This window comes from Armigeres subalbatus, chromosome 3 (genome assembly GCF_024139115.2).
Source record: "Armigeres subalbatus isolate Guangzhou_Male chromosome 3, GZ_Asu_2, whole genome shotgun sequence".
NCBI lineage: Eukaryota > Metazoa > Arthropoda > Insecta > Diptera > Culicidae > Armigeres > Armigeres subalbatus.
The window spans coordinates 235,194,031-235,210,830 of NC_085141.1; the positions used below are offsets into that span (position 1 = coordinate 235,194,031).

General features: G+C 37.0%; 1 long non-coding RNA gene across 2 annotated transcripts; it reads right to left on the bottom strand.

The window, feature by feature from the left end:
- Nucleotides 1-10,656: 10,656 nt before the first annotated feature.
- LOC134226866 (uncharacterized) lies at nt 10,657-11,482 on the bottom strand. Of its 2 annotated transcripts, none has more exons than XR_009983570.1 (3): nt 11,447-11,482; nt 10,862-10,974; nt 10,657-10,786 (listed from the first exon to the last, which is right to left on the bottom strand). It is a non-coding gene; the product is annotated as an uncharacterized LOC134226866 (long non-coding RNA). The 2 variants fall into 2 exon arrangements; XR_009983571.1 differs by lacking the exon at nt 11,447-11,482 and adding an exon at nt 11,126-11,190.
- Nucleotides 11,483-16,800: the final 5,318 nt, after the last annotated feature.

Consider the following 16,800-nt stretch of genomic DNA (forward strand, 5'->3'; position numbering starts at 1 on the left):
CACCGGTTCAATATATCTAACAAATCGTGATCGTTATTTAAAATGTGGCAAATATTGACCATCTCCACATTAGGCCGATACAAATATTTAAAATCTATTTTGTCTCCCCCCCCTCGGATTTTTTTGCCAAAAAATTTGTTGCCCCCTAAAAATATGGTATAGTATGGTATAATAGTATACACTGAAGACGGCCTTACTGTTGAGGTCGAAATACGTATCTGTCAAGATACAATTAAGTGGTGGAATTCAATGGGATGGTATAAACTCGTCTTATGACAGGTGAAAACATTCCACTAAAAAGCTCAAAATAATTTTCTTATCATGTTGGCACAGTTGAGTTGCAGAAAATTGCAAATTTGAATTTTCTTTCTGAAGTTTTTGGAAAAATGCGTCTCCTGTAAAATTTACTCAATGTAACATGTACCACTTTCGCTGGTACCGGTTCATATAATGCAACTTTGGTGCAAAATCAATTTCTGTATCCGGAAGCTGTCCCCCGAGTCCGGATAGTAATATTTTTCATGTGATAGAAAAGCCATACTTCAATTCAATTGTTTGTTCTTGATGAGGTATCAGAAAGCCTTAGAAATAAGCAGAAAAATTAAAGATGTCATTCAAAACCCAACTTAATTCACCGAGTGGTGATACTGCCTTTCTCGCATTTAGCCAAGACACCAACCTTATATGGCGCTTCTATAGTTCGATTCCATTTTCTTAATAACTTTTAAACGCAATGGTCGATCGTTAACAAATTCAATAGTGATCAACAAGGCTTTGTCCCCTGTCGAATGCAACTTGTTGCGAGAAAATCGGTTAAGAATTACTATATGAAAAAGTGGCTAATGTTTTTCGGTTTTCGTGTGCACACACACATACACACGGGCAGACAGACATTTGTTCAGTTCGACGAGCTGAGTCGATTGGTATATAACATCATGGGTCTCCGAGACTTCTATAATAAGTTCGATTTTGGAATGAAATGATAGCCTTTCGGTACAACTTTGTTGTACAAGATAGATAAAAAGGTAGTAATTTAGAGTAGGATGTAAAAAATCTAGCTGGAGAGTCTAAAATGCTCTACTAACACATTTTAATATCTACGACTTAAAGCAAATATTTTTTTTTCTATTCTAAATGATGTCTTCACTGATGTAACAGGAACTTGGTCATATTTGAACATGAGAAAATTATGTCCGGTACTTAGGGACACTTTTCTGTACCGTGAAATTTTTCAGAAAAATTCATCAGCAAAATACATCTATACACGTGTTTAAATGGTCAAATATAGTTTGTATTAATCATCAAAGATCACATTTTGTGTATATGGTATAGAAGTAAACATAAGCCGAATAATTAGGGAATTTTTCGTTAAATGTCTTATGTATCCGGCACTAGGGGATCTCCCACTACTTTAGAGGTGTACGCCGCCGCCGACATTTTTGCATCGGCGTGCCGCTGGTCAAAATCTGATCTAAAATTTTTACAAAAAAAAGTCATAATAGCTGTAAAATTAAGTGGTGCTCTTCTTGCCCCAGGTGGCGGTCTTGTACCGTTCTCCTCTATCATTTGAACTGTTGGGGGTTTAGATTAATATTTTCGATTTCAGATGCAATCCCTAGTGTTTCGAGGAAACCAATAGTGAGTGAGGGGTTGCTCAAATGGTCTGGTCATTAATGCATACCTAAAACAAACATGAATGCTTTTAATTTTTCCATAACCGTGGAGGCACCATATTTGACGCAGGGTGATTATACAATGAAGCCCGTGATGAATTTCAAATTCACCACACGTTTATCTACATATATTTCCAAAAGCCCAAATCTGGCGTAATATTTTTCGCAAAGTGCCGAAAATCAAATTATGATTGATCAGCATAACTAAGCAAACGATCTACCATTATTTCAGCCCCACACGCGTTATGGTTCTTTTATCTCGTGCTCTTAAAAAATATATTGGAAAAGCACGTGGTTTACAAAATGGCCGATTTCTGGCTTTATTCTATAATCACCTTAAGAAAATTTTAAAAAGTATCATTATTTAAAAATAATTCCAAAATGGATTCGCTTAATATTCTGCATAACGAGCTTAGTACTATTATAGAATGTGTAGAAATAATGAAACTTCGAAATATAAGTGTATTTCTTAGTTTTTTAATCTGTTTTTATGCAGTACAGGTGCCCAACTTGACGCCCTAATTTTACTATGTTCCTTATTTGACGCAAAGTTGTTCCTAATTTGACGCACTTTAAAACTATGTTAAAACTCAATCAATTTAATGACTTATTTTTTTATTATATAAAGACAGTGTAATAGAACTTGGTACGATATAAAATAAAAAGTTAATTAATTATACAAAGAGACATTTTTTTGTTCAGATGTTCTGCAAGTTATATGCTCTGTGGCATGTAAGTGTTTTGTTAGTTTCATGAAACCTGCACATCATTCAAAATGCTTCTTATTTAGGTCTTACACCATGTCAAAATATATATTTGCGGGAAAATTAACTTTTACATTTCATTACATAACCAGCCTACCATGGTCTGTTGTATTTGTAATAAAAACATAACTTTCTTTGGTAATCTGCAATTTTGAATCTATAAACTGAGAAGTTCATATAGCTTCTGTCTAAACTGAGAAGGATACAGAAAACGCAACTTGTATATGAACCCTTTTAGAACCACATTGAAGCTACCAATCTGCAAGTGTTACGTGACCGGCAGATATATCTAAAAAAATATGAGCTGCCCATCTATATACATTTTTTCAATAATTTATTTATTTATCATCAGACTAAGGCCAGAGTGGCCTGTGCTGCACATAAAGGACTTCTCCATTCAGCTCGGTTCAAACTATTAACAAATAAACTATTAACATAAACTGAAGCTTATATGAGAAAGGCAGCCATATTTTTGTTTGATTTCATATTCAGGGTTGCACGACTTGTAGCGACATAGTATAAAATTGAAAATGTGTTCATTGTTTTGGTTTGTTAGAATTTCGTACAAAGAAAGTAAATTGAATTATATGATACTAATTTATATTAAAATATTGTTTTCCCGCTAGAATTCTAAAACCAGCATATGAAAACAGCATAATTACCAAATATCTGTGAGAAACGCGTCAAATTAACTCACCAAAATCGAAGGCAGCATAAGGCATACTATCATGGGCTAGACACTTAGTGGAATGATCCAATGTTGACTAATATTTAAAGTAGTTGAGAGTTAGTTAAAACTTAATGAATACATATTGCTTTTCCTAAGACTATTATTGAGGTTTATTAGCACTGCCTTGTCTATTCGTATGATAAGATTAATTAGGAACATCATAATGCATTGTGAGCACAAAACAGATATACATCATAGAACAAACTGCTAATTTCAAAGTAGGCTCTTTGTATATCAACAATCGACGAACGGCACTCCCGTATATCTAGGGCGACAGAGAGAGAAAGCAAAGCATGCGATGTTGCTCTGTCTTATGTGCGTTGTTCAGTAAAGCTTGACTTCCACCGCTAGTTTCGCTAGCGTTCCAAAATCATCGAAGGACCACATTTCACGGCAAAGATGCCTATATGTTATGTGATTGTGAGCCTAATTTGACGCAGAACATTTTGAGTTGAAAAATGCGTTCGAATGTTGCAATGTTCAACGTAAAAGGTAAAGCTTACTCATAATGCTCAGCTGTTTGTATGTAGGGGTAAAAGATTCTCACAAAAGTTATTTTGCGTGAAAAAATGATCATTCGATCCTTAGCATTGTCGCTAAGAAAGAAAAAAATTGACGCATTATGATTATGACTTCCATATATTTTATTCGGGTACGTTGATTCTTCATAAATAATATGCTTTTTATGTCATATATGCAAAGAAGAAGAGCAAATAAAGCCATCTAGCTTGATTCGTTGATATATTTTTGGCGAAAATAGGTTTTCTGCATCATTTGATTTGAGAGTGCGCCAAGTTTGGACCTGCGTCAAATATGGTGCTTCCACGGTACATCAATTTAGTAACATAAAATGAAATCAATTTAGTCAATTAATCAATTTCGTAACGAAATATTGAAATCTGCAATCTGTGTTTGATAATGTAATGGGATCTTGGGGCGGTTTATTGATTCAGTATCAATACTTACTTATTTTATGCCGTCGACTAGCACCAATTGCAAGGGAGTTCGTGGGGCAGTACCAGACGGGTTTTATGGGCGAACGCTCCACCACGGACCAGGTGTTCGCCTTTCGCCAAGTACTGCAGAAATGCCGCGAATACAACGTGCCCACACATCATCTATTCATCGACTTCAAAGCCGCATATGATACAATCGATCGGGACACGTCATCAACACGTCGAAGACGAAGTACATGATAGGAAGAGGTTCAAGAGAAGACAATGTGAGCCTCCCACCGCGAGTTTGCATCAGCGAGCCGAATGGAGAAGACTCTTATATACCGCACAGGCCACTTCGGCCTTAGTCTGAATAAAAAAAAATCAATACTTACTTGATACCTGATGGGCTACAGCTCTTCGATGAACCTACGCCGAATGGAGTATCCTTCTCCACTGGACTCGATCCTGGGCCAATCGCTTCCAGTCGCCCTGAACATTGAGCGCCCTCAGGTCTTCTTCAACTGCAAAAAGCCATCGTGTACGCGGCCTTCCACGATGCCTGCGGCCTCTTCCGGGTTCTCTACTAAATATTATCTTCGTTGGACGTTCTTTCAGCATACGAACAACGTGACCAGCCCAACGTAGTCTGCCGTGTTGAATAAGCTTAATAATATCCAGCCTTTTATACACCTGGTACAATTCGTGATTCATGCGGCGCCGCCAGATACCGTTCTCCTGTTCTCAAACACTCCGAAAGCTCTCCGATCAGCCTCCTTTAACGTCCATGTTTCATGGCCGTATAAAGCCACCGGAAGAATCAGAGTAGTATACAGCGCGAGTTTTGTTTACGTTTGCAGACTACGAGACTTAACCTGGTTACGAAGTCCGTAATAAGCCCTATTTGCAGCTGCAATACGCCTTTTCACCTCGCGGGTAACATCATTATCGCACGTCACTAATGTTCCAAGATACACAAATTCTTCTACCACTTCAAACTTTTCACCATCCAGCACCATTTCGCTACCACCACCACTAATGAACCCACGTTGATTGCCAGCGACCATATACTTCGTTTTGTTGGTATTGATCGTGAGTCCAATCCTCGCTGTCTCCCTTTTAAAAGGCACAAAAGCCTCTTCCACGGCATGGCGATCAATCCCGATAATATCGATATCGTCCGCAAATCCCAGGAGCATATGTGATCTTGTGATAATGGTACCGCTTCTTTGCACACCAGCTCTCCTAATCGCTCCCTCGAGCGCTATATTGAACAGTAGATTCGAGAGTGCATCACCCTGCTTTAATCCATCTAAGGTAACAAATGACGTTGATATTTCATCCGCAACCCTTACACTTGATTTCGATCCGTCCAACGTTATACGAATCAGCCGTATCAGTTTCGCCGGAAAACCATCTTCAAGCATAATTTGCCATAATTCATTCCGTTTCACTGAATCGTACGCCGCCTTGAAATCAATAAACAGATGATGTGTCCGCCAGTTGTACTCCCAGAATTTATCAAGGATTTGTCTCAAGGCTCAATGCTCAAGGTAAACATTTGATCCGTCGTTGATCGGCCCTCACGAAAACCTGCCTGGTAGTCGCCGACGAAGGACTCTTCAAGCGGTCTCAATCTGTTGAACAGAATACGGGACATAATTTTGTACGCAGAATTAAGGAGGGTTATTCCTCGGTAATTGGCGCACTCCAGTCTGAGCCCTTTCTTGAAGAGAGGGCAAATGAGACCGTCCAACCAGCTAGCAGGCGTTTCCTCGTCTTCACATATTTTCGACATAATATGGTGCAGAACTTCATAAAGCTGCTCACTGCCATGCCAGTTCAGCCGGGAGCTGGTCCTTCCCCGCAGCCTTATTGTTTTCAGCTCTTTAACAGCTTTTTTAACCTCGTCTAGTGTAGGCGACTCCACAGCTTGGCCATCGTCGCTAATATTTATTCTGCTCACCGATGCACCGTCACTTCCACTATTCAACAAAGTCTCGAAGTGTTGCTTCCACCTGGCAGCCACTTCGGTTTTATCTGTCAGCAAATTCCCTTGTTGGTCGTTGCACATGACGGGAGATGGCGCTGTCTTTCTCTGCACGCCATTGACAGACTCATAGAACCTCCGCATATCGTTCTGTTCCATTTTTTCCTGCGCCTTGCTAATCACTTGTTCTTCGTTGCGTTTTCTTGTTGCGGTTGGTTCGTTTTTCGGCTGCTCTTGCTTGTACCTTGTACTCTATTCGATCGGGTACCCGACACCAACATCCGACTTCTGGCAAAGTTCTTCTCGTCTGTCACTCTCTGACACTCCACATCGAACCAACCCGTCCTGGGTCGCCTTTGTGCGGTGCCTTCCACTTCTCGTGCTGTTGTGCTCACCGCTGCATGAATCGACTTCCATAGATCGTTGATGTTGACGCTAACGTTGATTGCACTTATCCGTTCGTCGTTTATCTCAATGATCGTATCAATGATATACATATATCAATGATATATATCAATGATCAATGATAAGTATTTCGACCTCAACAGTAAGGCCGTCTTCAGTGTCTTGTACTTTCTAGAGGCTCGGAAGCCTCTTTTCGGTTCGAAAGGTTCACGCATAGAAATTTTGTTACGTTGATTCAACAAATTGGTTTGTTGAATCCAACCATGACCGTTTGTTTCAATGAAAATCAAAATTTGTAATGTCAACAAACCAATTTTGTTGATTTCGCCATAAATTATGTTTACTTTTACAAATTGGTTTGTTGATATAATCTGTCAAAGAAAACTAATATGGCTGCTAATAGCGTACCAAATGCCAAATCAGTTGCAATGGGAAAAGTGACTCCGCGTGATTTTTTTTTCTAGTGGAAAGCGACATGGAAAGTAACAATCGAAAGTGTAATGGATATCACAATTGTTTTTTAAACGTAGAAGTAAGTATATATATTCAAAAATAAAGCCAAATATCTATTATTTTATAATATATTTATAATATTCCATCTTTTAGCAAATGCCTCAGTTTGATCCCGTTATATCTTTCTCATCAGACGAATGGAAAAAAGATGATTGGGTCGAGGTTGGGGCCCTATTGTAATGGATACGTGATCTAAAAAAACTGAAGTGTTATTTATAATAGCATGAACTATAGTCTGCAAATAAAAATTGTAATATATTGTTTTGTAAAATATTTGTGTGTTCGTAACTTAACCTCAAATGTAAAGAAAAAATATTGACAATTCTACAAAAAATATAGTGGTTTTAACAAACACGTTTGTTAAACTAATAAAAATATTGTTAAAACGACAAAACGTCAAAATAAAATGTATAACTATCATGATTGTTGGAACAACAAACATATTGGGTTGAATTCAACAAAAATGTTTGTAAGCCCTGAGATAACAAACGAGTTTGTCGAATTTGACCCTGTATTTTGTAAAGTTTACAATTTATTTCTGTGCGTGTTCGAAAGACTCTTTTCAAGAGGTTCGGAAGCCTCTTTTCAAGAGGTTCGAAAAACTCCATTCAAGAGGTTCGGAATCGGAAGTTTCCTTTCAAGAGGCACGGAAGCCTCCTTTAAAGAAGCTCGGAAGCCTCCTTCTAAGGAGCTCGGAAGCTTCCTTTCAAGAGGTTCGAAAGCCTCCTTTCAAGAGGTTCGAAAGACTTCTTTTATGAGGTTCGGAATCGGAAGTCTCCTTCCAAGAGGCTCGGAAGCTTCCTTTCAAGAGGTTCAAAAGCCTCCTTTCAAGAGGTTCGAAAGCCTCCTTTCGAGAGGTTCGAAAAACTCCTTTCAAGAGGTTCGGAATCGGAAGTCTTCTTTCAAGAGGCTCGGAAGCTTTCTTTCAAGAGGTTCAAAAGCCCCCTTTTAAGAGGTTCGAAAAACTCCTTTCAAGAGGCTCGGAATCGGAAGTCTTCTTTCAAAAGGCTCGGAAGCTTCCTCTCAACAGGTTCGGAAGCCTCCTTAAAAGAGGTTCGGAAGCCTCCTTCTAAGAGGCTCAGAAGCTTCCTTTCAAGAGGCTCGAAAGCTTCCTTCTAAGAAACTCAGAAGCCTCCTTTCAAGAAGCTCGGAACCCTTCTTTCAAGAGGCTCGGAAATCTCTTTTTAAGAGGCTCGGAAGCCTCCTTTCAAGAGGTTCGAATACCGCCTTCTAAGATGCTCGGAAGCCTCGAATACTGCCGTGAATCGCATATTTGTCCCATATGAATAGGAAACCCAGCCAAGATGGGACAGATATGCGATTCACGGCAGAATAGTCCTGAATGTCTTATAGGAAGCGTGATGTAAAAAACTGAATTTGTAATATAATGTTCCCCGGAATAAGAAAGATTTCAGATAACTGTTTTGGAGAGACCAAACTTGCGAAAGTTTAAGGTTCTTTTTTTCATGTATCTTTTTCATTTTCATTTATATCGAAAAAATAAGGGGTACCTCAATTAATGCGAAAGTTCAAAGGGGTACCTTTCAAAGAAAAAGGTTGAGAACGGCTGTTCTATTCTATAGATCAGTGCAAGATGACGTAGGTTGACAGTTCACATAGCTATTTCACCAGGACTTAGTCTCCGGCGAAGCTTCCGATAAAATTGTTAGATCATTTTATTCGCATGTAGATGTCCTTTGTGATTGATTTCATGCTGAATGCAAAGAATATCATTGAAATACTTGGATCACAGCAATTTTAAACTAAAAATATGAATTTTAATTTTCCCCTCATCGATTTTTCTTCTAACACCTTGTAAACAAGCTCTGTGAACTGTCAAAATAAGTGAGGTTAAGTTAGAGTTTTCATTGGTCTATATTTAGTACCCTGTAACTAAACTGTTTCAAACCCCTTATGGATCATTTACTTTATCTTTAACTTAATTATTTCTATTTTCATATTCAAACACCCACGAAATGAGGAAACGAGTAGGAAAGAAGGACTTGAGAAAAAAGAAATCCTAAAAAGGATGGCTCGTTGAAGCCGAATGGATCGAACGGAATTGAATGACGAACGAATATAAAGAGAAGCGAAAACAAACATCAGAAATCCGATCGAGGCGCAAATAGAAAAGTGAAATCAGTAGACTACTAAAACGATGAGCTTGGCGATCCAATGGAAACAACGTCGGCTCTACAGACAAGAGGATAAGATTCCAATCAGGACTCATTACCTTCTCTATTTTATTTTCCCAAACTAAAACAAACAGAATTATACTAATCCCAAACTACACGTACCTCTATCATACGGATTTCAATCGTTTTCCTCCAAACATATAAATCGGTTGTATGTCAATGCCCAGAATACCAATCCCCAGAATCAGTTCCCCAGAATGGTATTTCCTAGAATTCCATTTCCCAGAACGACCAATTCTCCAGAATTATATTCCCCAGAATGCACCATTTTCCGGAAAAAAAAATCCCCAGAATGACCCATTCCCCAGAAAAAAAAAACCGAATGACCCATTCCCCAGAAACCAAAAACCCAGAATGACCCGTTCCCCAGAAAAAGGTATCAGTCTAAGAAACTATGTTTTTCGCTGCCATTTCTATAAATTAAAAATACTAGATACTATATTTCTATGCAAAAATACTTATATTGAAGTACGCATTTGCCCGGAATAAGGCAAAACGACATATGCTGCCTTATTTTAAAGCACGCATTTGCCCGGAATGGAGCCCATTTGATATGTTTGTTAGGGCTCACATATAATACGAAGGAGCATATAATCCATTATACTCGTTGTTCATATTGGGGGAAGCCCATATGGCATAATGCCGTTTGGCATAAAGCCGTTTGGCATAATGACCATTTGGCATAATCGTTGAAAAGAGTATGAAATGCAATGGGTCGTAAGAATATATAATTTCCATTTTTAGAAGTATGTATTTACCTGGAAGAAGACAAAAGAGTAGATGACTCCTTCTTTAACAGTATGCGTTTGCCCGGAAAAAGGCAAACGAGTAGATAACTACTTCTTCAAGAGTATGCATTTGCCCGGAAAAGGTAAAAGAGTACTTAAATCAAAATCACTCATTCTTTTAAAGGACGCATTTGCCCGGGATAATGCAAAAGAGTAGATGACTCCTTCTTTAAAAGGACGCATTTTTCCGGGATAATGCAAAAGAGCAGATGACTTCTTCTTTAAAAGTATGCGTTCCCGGATAAAAAATATCATTAAAATATCATAAATTTTATTGTTACAACACCATTTAAAACATAATTTTCACCATTGAATATACTGGAATTTTGACAATAACATCACATGAGAAATAATGGTTTTCCACGATAAAATGAATGGTAAATGGGACTTTTACAATTAAAAGGGGGGTTGTTATGTATCTTTACAATAAAAAATCGAAAATTTTCCATACAAAATTCGGAGCAAAACAATTGATTTTTACGGTTCTTCAATGGGATGATTTCGAGCGACAAAACAATAGAAAACATTGTGTTTTAAATGTTTTCAATTACTGTTTCTATTGTTTTACAATAGGAATACAACAGGATTTAGAATACATTATACTCCAATATTACAATAAAAATACAATACAATTAATTGTTTTGCATATCATTTTATTTTCCTCCGGATGTTTAACATATCTTTAGACGAATCCAGCGCACTACTTCCAAAGTTAAGTGGGTTGCCTGTATCTGGAGAAAAATCCAACATCGGTTTAAAAAGTGTACTAACTTTGTTCCGAATAGATATAAACCTGTGAAAAATGTAAATTATAGAAGAATGTCAGTTTTATTAGAAAAAATACGTCGAGAAGAAAATAAAAAATTACCTGCATCAGTTCTTATTATATCCCGTTGGTGAGATTGGCCAATGGTAGCCACTGAACGATCTTCAATCAGTGACCAGCAAGCAGCAGTATTTTATTTATCATAAGCTTCATTTCTGTAAAGGAACAAGGATACATGTTACCAGGCATGTCATCAGGTACTATGATGATAAAATTTTCATTTATTTTTTGTTCGGGATGAACCACTGCGTTCATTATGTACATTGAACTTTTGCAGTATAAGACGAGGTATAAGATTACGATTACCGGTGGTGAGTATAGGCCGTTTGTCAGCGCAGTATCATTACTTGACACTTTACCGGTCGCTACTAAACGCGCTGCTAAAACAGTAGCGCAGCTGACAGGTGACCAAATTGACAAAATAACAGCGATAATATTTGATGACCTATCAAACGTCGCGAGTCACAGATACGAACTGCAGCCCCCGAAATGATAACCGCAAATAACGAAAATAGTGACCGCTGAGAAAAAGAGTGAATAATCTAAAATGACAGTACAGTGACAGTGATCAAAATACTCGCGCCCAGTAATGATGCTCTAACGCGCTTCAACACTTTAGATACTCACCACGGTACAGAAGCCATAGTGATCTACCGCTTTCCCAGCAGCAGCAGAAACTGCAATGAAAAAGACTTTCTGCACCATACAGTTTCATTATTTTCATCTCTTCACTAATTATAAACAAAACTGTACACGGTCAAATGAATCCAGCCATTCTCCGAGTAAATTATAAGCAAAAGTTTTTGTTCATTTTTTTGAAATCAAATTTTTATTGCAAAACATTTTTAGACCTGCAACAAGACCTGCAATATGAAAATAAATACTTGAGAACCGGTATAACATTTTTATTCATTTAACAAACAAAGCTATTGTAATTTTATTGTTTTCAATTGTTATTTAATCAATATAATAAATCCATGAAATATTTCAAAATTATATTAATTCAATAACATTAGACGGATTTCCAGATCATCCAAACCGATTACTTTTAAAAATTGTTTAGTTTTTGGATGAGCAATACTAAACATAAGCGAACAATAAAAATATAATAGAATATATCGGAAACATTTAAATATATTGTGATTTTAATGTACGTACAATAAAGATCTTTTACAACCGTGAACATTTTACAATAAGCATACAATAGTTTGTATTGTTTGCCACACAATCTATTGTATTGCAATGGGTTATGTCATACAAGTTACTGTGAATTTTTATCCGGGTTGCCCGGGAAAAGGCAAACGAGTAGATAACTACTTCTTCAAAAGTATGCATTTGCCAGGAAAAAAGGCAGAAGAGTAAATGACTCCTTCTTTAAAAGTACGCATTTGCCCGGGATGAAGCAAAAGAGTAGATGACTCCTTCTTTAAAAGTATGCATTTGCCCGGAATAAGGCAAAAGAGTAGATGACTCCTTCTTTAAAAGTACGCATTTGCCCGGGATGAAGCAATTACGAAGTATTTAGTCTAAGCTAGGAAATGGTGCATTCTGGGGTATGGTATTCTGGGGATTAGGACATTCTGGGGAATGTCTTTCGGGGGATGGAGGCATTCTGGGAAATATCTTTCGGGGGATAGGGGCATTCTGGGGAATGTCTTTCTGGGGATTGTGGTATTCTGGGGAATGGTTTTCTGGGGAGTAGTGCATTCAGGGGAATAAATTTCTGGGGAATCACTTTCTGGGCAATGGGTTTCTGGGGTATGACATACAATCATATAAATCATCTGAAAAGTTTCTAAACTATAACAAACCCTATCGTAGCGATCCCAAACTGTCTGAACATCTATCCGAGGGGCGGATCACTCACGCATTTTCGAAGCAGTCATACGTATTGATGAACGCATTTGCGTATTTTTGAGCATTTTTTCATGCATTTGAGTATTGATGCAATGGAGCACGCATTGGTGCATTTTACAGTGCATTGACGCATTGGTGTACGCATTTGAATATTTTTAATGCATTAATAATCAAAACAGCTTTCGATTCAGTTTTGTTTTTTTTTATTTCAATTTTGACGTATATTTGTTGTGCTTTCGATTGGAATTTTGGTTATTCCCATATAGAAAACATGATTTTTCTTTTCTTGGAATACATGTATCTGCCTGCCGTAATAAGAAAAAAATCACAAACTGCCGAAAGTCACCCTCAATTCTAGCTGTCTGAATGGCGAAGCTTAGGTGGCGGTTTTTTTTAATGATGAATAGACATTGACAACTGATAGACAAAAAGATAAAAAGTCGGAAAGGCATATGTAAACATTGACTTATTCCACAAATTCATTATCACCGGGAACTGGTAGAGGGCCTGCTACAGTATATGTGCCAGGTTTTAGGTTTGACTAAAAAGTGTCCAGTACAATCGGTGAACCATGCATAATTGGATATTACAGAATATGTTCATATGTAGGACCAAATACCCTTAGAATACGTGCCATTTTGCAAAAACATGAAGTGTGAAACGTCACATCACAGGTTTCAAAACTGTTTTAAAAGTGGGCAACAAAGACAACGAACCTACATTCCGACATATTTCTGCAATCTCCTCATTCAATTGAATGCTCCCTGCCAGCCAGCCGAGGTAAAGTTCAGCGCCTTATGCCAAATGGCTGGAAACACCATCAGTAGTATACCAACTAAAAGCTATTTTCCTGAAATTATTTGCAAAAGTCAATGTTGACTACCGCTTCGTCAAAATAACAATCTCAAAATATGGCGTCTATATCTGTCAAATCTGTTAAACGCACTTTGTACAAAAACGCATTTTATAACGAATTGATGCATTTGTAATGCAATATGTATTTTATACACAGAAAGAAAATTCATTATTGAAATTAAAAAAACCATTGGTAAAAATAAAAAGTTGCGTTGGTTCTTTTTCGTAGAGAGTTGCAAATGTTCAAAATAAAAGTACGTTAACTTTTGCAACAACCATGTTTCGAAAGTTGCATTCCATTCTAAAATTAAAAGTTTGAACTTTTAAAACAAAATTGTAGAAGTGTTAAAAAGAAATTATCAAATCGTAAATATAGTGGAATACAGGGTGGAATAGATTTATTAAAGAAAGACAGTTTCAGCCGCCCAAAAAAGGAGACTCCCACCCACCCCTTACCCATTCAAGTTTTCTTTCCCATTTTTACTACAATATAATAATAGATTTTGTTTATTTTATTTCATAGTTTTAATCAACATGTCGGTATGAATGAGTAGCAGCTCCAAAAAATCTGCAAAGTCGCTCGTTGGGTGTACATTGCAGATATAAGATGTTTTGCCAATCAACGATTTGAGAAAAACTGTAAAAAAAAAGAAATTTTTGCATTCCATTAAATCTTTGCATTAAGCAAAATCACGTCAAGCCCACTGCGCAATACAACGAAACTTCCTACGGAAACGGCGAGATTGGACAGATAAATTTTCAGTCAAATCCTACTGCTTCCGTAGCCGTTTCGTTCCATTGCGTTAGTGGGTTAGGTGTTTTTGTCTGACATTTTCATGCTGTTTATACACAATAATATTATGACCTACCTTTCCAATTCCGTGGGTTATTCACTGCTCCTAACACCGCTTTTCCCTCTGCTTTTCCGGAACTCATGATCGAGGAGATAAAATTTAAAGTTTACCGCGACTTGTTGGACCTCTTGTCGCCGTTCGCAGTCAAGAAGTTTCGCGACGCAACTCGCCACGGATAGAGGCGAAAACCTGGACACGAAAACGACGATGCACACGGAGAGATACCTACTACGGGAGTTTTGCTAAAAATTAATGGACAAAAATAATTTAATTCACAATGGGAAAAAATTCTATATTAAAAACATGTTATTGTGCTAAATGTTGTACGGAAGTATAATAGTCATATAAGAAATAGACAAATACATCTCGATAAACTTTATTTATTTTTACCATCTGATAGTCCATAGTGGAACTAGGTAACAGAAGTGAACGATGTTCTCGATGTTCTCTCTTCCTGTTCTCCCACGAAATTCAGTAGTTTTGACAGATCTACAATTTTCTAGTTGAATGGATGAACTTTTAATTTTACAATGGGAACAGGAAAGAAACACTTTTAAAATAAGAAAGTTACTTTGAAATGGATCAATTTCATTTTTATTTTTGAAAATACGGAGCACTTTTCAAATGTAAAGTGCATAATATTCTTTGGAACAATGTTTGTTTTTTGTGTGTACCAGCGATCATTCCTCAACGCACTTAGTATTGAAGCGCATTTTTAAACGCATTAAGCCTTTATTCGCATTTTTCAGTGCATTTGGTATTTTATGCACTTTTTAACGCATTGGTTTAATTCGCACATTTTTGGTGCATTTTTCTCAATACGTATTTTCGATTCAGTCAAATTTCGAAGTGATCCGCCCCTCGCATCTATCACGGGGTGACTTGCAACACTTTTCAATTTTCTCTCTCAATAATTCTGAATTAAAAGGATTAATTCATTCTACTAGTGCATGATACTTTTAATGTGTCCTAATATTAGTGATCAGACATATAACAATAATAAAAATATGAAAATAATATCAAAATGATGGGTATTGTAAGCCACCCCTACTGCGGGATGACTTGTAACACTTCATCGAATTCAATCATAACATGTTTTAGAACAACTTAATCATATTGATTTTTCATCCTGGGTCATTCTTCACCACTGTCAATGTAGGGGCCTTACTTGAGGGATCCCCCCTCCCCACATTCCGATTTTTTTACGATTTCAACGGATCGATTAATATTTTTAAGTCATCGGTTTGAAAGGTTGAATGTGCTTTATGTCGGTTTAACAACCGTTTCTATCTCTACAAACAAATCTCTAATATAGGAATAGGTTTCATAAGGCTATCTGACGTTTAATCATCTTTCTCTTGCACGCGCACGGAAAGGATAGGATTTGTTTTCATACGGAAACGCTTCGGAAGCGTTTCCGTATGAAAACAAACCCTATCCCGTCCGTGCGCGTGCAAGAGAAAGATGATAAACGTCAGATAGCCTTATAGCAGTCGCTACACGGAAGAAAAAAAGTACTCAAAATTGAGTATTTTTAAACTTACTTTTGAGTTATTTTTTCTCTTCTCTTTCATCCACTCTTTCTTTTGTTGTCAAAAACAAAAGAGCCAAACAATCCAACGACGCCAGTTCAATACGGGAAGCCAATTTTGAGTTTTATTACCTGAGGTCGAAATTGAGTGAATTAAACTTAAATTTGGGTAAATACATTTTCCGTTGGGTACTTTTTTAACATGGAAGTAAAGGCAAACTACTTCGACCCTACTTACTCAATTTTGGCTTCCCTTACGGATGTTCGAGGTTGGGTGAATTAAACTCACTGTTGGGTAGTTTATTTCTTCCGTGTAGAGCCGAAAGCGGATAAGCCGGACACTCTCCTCCTCTATCTTCTATCCTCTTACAAGTTTACTACCCTAAAACTAAACTGCGTTGAGTATTACAAGAATAACAAGAACAATGGAAATGAGTTTTATTATAAAAAATAATTTCAGTCAAAATTATGGCCAGTGACCATAAAATCAACATTCAAAACGGCAAGTGGGAGTTTCATCATTCCTGCATAATCTCTTGAAGTGCAAAAAAGTAATCGAATGTTTTATTAGGTTTGATTTTTTTCGAATGCATAAAAATTGAAAAAATGTTTGTAATAGCTTATTCAGATTACGCCATTTATGATCATAAGTACCATGATAAAGAGTAACTTGATGCTAATTTCTACATTAAATTTATTTTCTCATATTTAACCCACGATAATTATGATATTTAAATAGCGTACTCTGAAAAGACTATAACATGTATTACCATTCTTCCTGTGTTTGCTATAGCAGTATCTTCCTAAAATAAGTTCGGTGTGTAACATCCGAGACACCTATTTGCTGTCAAATGCTTTATGCTGTCAAATGAAAACATCAAACA